The following is a 3,834-nucleotide window of genomic DNA, read 5'->3' on the forward strand; positions in this document are numbered from 1 at the left end:
TCCGGCCAGGAGCAAGCCTGCAGGATAGGGACTGAGCACCTTGCAGATAAGGGCAGGACTTACCAGCCCGGCAGCCTCCTGACTCCTGAACAAAAGGCCGGTTTGCACAGAGCCTTAGAATCATGGTGCTAGCAACAGACAGAGTCCACAGAACCCTTTGATGCCCTGTCTCCTGTCTGTAAGATAGACTTTTGTGACCATCAGACCATGGCATCAGCACACGGCACAGAAAGGCTGCTCCCTAAAGCACCACTAGGTGAGTGGTGCTGAGGGGCTGGGGCCAAAGATGAGGCGAGAAAACAGAATCAGTCCCATTGGTTCGGTGGGCCCAGAGAGGTCATGCCTCTGACCTGAGGTCACACAGCAAGCCTCAGATGGAGCATGGAGACCACAGGAGACCAGGCTCCCAAGGAAGGATAACTCTCAATTCCCACTCACTGAGGAGGCCAGGAACGGACTCCCAGGACCACCCTCCACCCCGAGATGAAGACCAGCTCCCAGGAGACCCACCAGCACCGTGCCCGCACAAGCCTTCCAAGTCTCGAATGTTTACATTCCTGTAGGAAATACCTCCCCAGAAGAGCCCAGGACGAATGTTCTGTAAATGTTGAAACTTGAGGCAAACAGAGGCCTGAGCTGAGCCCACCCACCACCCTACCTCTCCATGCAGCAGAGGCCCCGCGGGGGTCCTGGAGGGGGCCTCCTGAGCTGCCGGCGGGACAGAGCCCTGGGCGGGCAGATGGGGGTCCAACTGCGGGTTCCCCTACGCCCCCCACCCCTTCCATGGTCTCAAGCCCTCCTTTTATGAAGTTGGGGTGATAGGAGATGGGCTTGGTTGGGGGGTCACTTGCACTTGAAGCTCTGGTGGCCCTGAGGGAGCCCCAGTACTTGGAGGGTTTTGCAGTCAGGCCCTGAGGCGCAAGCCCACAGGCTGACCTGCGTGTGACCAGGGGCCCTGCGTGTGCTCGAGGAAGACAGGGTGAGTCAGTCAGGGTGAGTCAGTCTGCTGTTTAGGGTTGAGTGTCTTGGTTCCCCACAGGCCTAAACACAAACCTGTGCCTCTCCCATGCTCACGGGACGCACGGGACCAGCTGGCGAGCATGGGGGCTGTGTGGCTGTGGGTGGTCCAGCACCTGGAAGTGACTCAGCCTCTGCCATCTCTACCTTTCAGCACACACTAAGCCACGCCTCCCTGTCCACACCTGGGAGAGGCCAGTGGCCCAGGTGCACCCCAGCTGCCAGCCCCTGGTTCCAGCAGCTTCTTCAAAGAGCCTGCCTCCCAGGCTCGGTGTGGTGGCAGGTGTGAAGGTGCCCGGACCACCTCCCTCCTGCTCACCCACTGATGGCATCTAGGCTGGTTCCCCCTTTCAACTGTTACAGAAAGTGCTGCCACAAACATTCGTGGAGGGGATTCACATGCACCCGTCCCCAGGAGTGGAGGTATGGTCCCATGGGGACACTATGTTTCACCTTTCAGGAAGCACAAGACCGTTCCACACCCGCACCATCTGCATCCCCACCAGCAGTGTGGGTGCCCCGACTCCCCAAATCTTTGCCCACACTTGTTGCTGTCGGTGTTTTTACTATGCACTGTGGCCGCTGCACGAGAGGAACAGGGGCCTGGGCACCAAGCCCTCTCCCCTCTGACCTGCCAGTCCCTATCCCAGGCCTCCAGGCCAACGTGAAGGCAATGGGGCACAGGTGTCCCAGCATCCAGCCGTGACCGCCCAGCACTTGCTCAGCACAGGACTCAGGACACTAAATAACAAAATAAGGTGAAATGTAATAAATCAAAATACTACATAGTTGTTGGAGGAAGAAAGGGGGCATGTACTCTGGAGCTGGGGTCTGTAGGGTGGGCCGAGAGCTGGGTGGGAGATTTCTGGTGGAAGGTGTGGTTTGTGCAAAGGTCCTGTGGTGCAAGGGAGCACTTAGCGTTTGTATGGAGGCCAGTGAGGCTGGAGCCGCTGCAGGCTCTGAGTGGGGTGAGGGGCTGCTCAAGGACCTTGGAGGCTGGGGCGGGGGGGGGGGGTCTGAAGACAGGAACGACAGGGCAACCTGCCTCTTAAAAGCCACCTGAGGTTACAGACAGAGGAGGGACCCCTTGTTACAGTCACAGCCGGGGGCCTCAGGGTCAGTGGGTTGCACGCCCCTGGGCAGCATCCAAGTCAGGGCTCCAACAGCTGTGCCCAGCCCCTCCTGGGTCCCTGCTCTGTAACTGTGGACTGGGCAGCCCTCCGGGAAGCAGGTGAGGGCAGAGGGTCCCCAGCACAGAAGGAGGGGTGGCACCTAGGGACCCGGTTGTCCCTGCCCCCCCTCCCTCTCAGGACTGACCTGCAGCAGGCCCTTCCCCCAGGTCCCTGGGGGCCTGGCCAAGCTCCACTTCCCGCGGGATGAGGGCTCTGCAGCTCCTCCAGGAGGTGCCCACAGGCGGCCTTATATGGCCAGAAGGCCTTGTGCCCAGGAGGAATCTGATCCCATGGAAGGCAGGGATGTGGGGCTGAGCCCTAGGCCGGGCCAAGGGGAGTGGTTTTGAATGGCGCTAGTCTTCTGGCCCACAGCCCCTAAAAGCAGCCAGATAAGCCCGACCCCTTGCCAACTTTGGATGTCTGGTTGGGGGCCCTGTGACGAATCCTGGGGTCTGCCATCCTGGCAAGAGCTACAAGATTCAAGGCAAGCCGCCCCACCCCCACAGTACCACCCAAACCATACCAGGTACGGCCTGCGAGGGTCTGGGGCCTATAGCCTGGCTCTGGCCTTGACTGGCTAGGTCACTGGCCCTCAGCAAGTTGCCTCCTTCCCCGGGCAGCCCAGCCTGGCATCAGTGCCCTCCTCAGAGTGGCACCAGGGTCCTCACACCACATCTGGACACCTGCTGGGATTCAGCCCGCCCCCCTCGCCAACCTCCCCGCCTCCCTCCCAGCCCATCATCCCTCCCTCCATCACCCCACCTCTCTCTCTCCCGACTCCCTCCTTCTCTGGGTTTCTCACTCTGGCTACCCTCTCTCTCTGCCTCTGCCTCCCTGCCTCTGTCTGTCTCTCCTTTGCTCTGTCTCTTGGTGTCCCTCTTCCTCCCACCTGCTGCCCTCCATCTGCTGAGCTCCACTACTTTGGGCAGCCCTAGCTGCTCCTCCAAAGATTCGCAGCAGCAGCAGTGACAGGCTCCTCCTGTCCGCTGGCCTGTCTGCCACCTGGAAGCTCTGGCCCTGGGGACCTGGTTGCCCTTGCCAGCAAGGCTGGGGAGTGGGCCAGCTGAAGAGGACGCAGCTCCCCTGGGCCCTGAGTCTGTCACATGGCCCTGGGACACAGCAAGTAGAGGTGGAGTCCACCTTTCCAGGGGCACCAGAGTCCACTGCCTGCACGTCGGGCTGCGGCCAGGAAGAGGCCCCAGACCGTGGGCAGGGAGGGACAAGTGTGACAGGGCCCACACTGTGCTCAGCGCAGCCATTCCTGGGCCAGTGGGGGAGGCAGGGACTCTTGTCACCCTGCTAACCAGGTGAGCAGAGGGGGCAGGGCTGCCCAGACCACCCCCTGTGTCTCCGCACAAAAAAGAGAGGATGGTGTGGGGGCCAGCCCCTGCCACGGGCCTGCATCTTGCCTGCAGGCCTTGGGGAAAGCTAAGTCTCAGGCAGTGCTGTGACCCAGGAAGGGGGCCCGAGACAACACATTGAGAGGTCGACAGCTGTCTGTCCGTCCAGGATACGCTCTGGACAAGGGCTGCCTGGCTTCCCAGGCCAAGGAAGGGAGGAGGCCTGGGGCAGCACTTAGCCAATCCATCCTCTGCAGTCCAAATGGGCACATGCCCTGGCCTGGCAGAACCCGTGACATCTCCTT

This window comes from Capra hircus, chromosome 13 (genome assembly GCF_001704415.2).
Source record: "Capra hircus breed San Clemente chromosome 13, ASM170441v1, whole genome shotgun sequence".
NCBI classification, from domain to species: Eukaryota; Metazoa; Chordata; class Mammalia; order Artiodactyla; family Bovidae; genus Capra; species Capra hircus.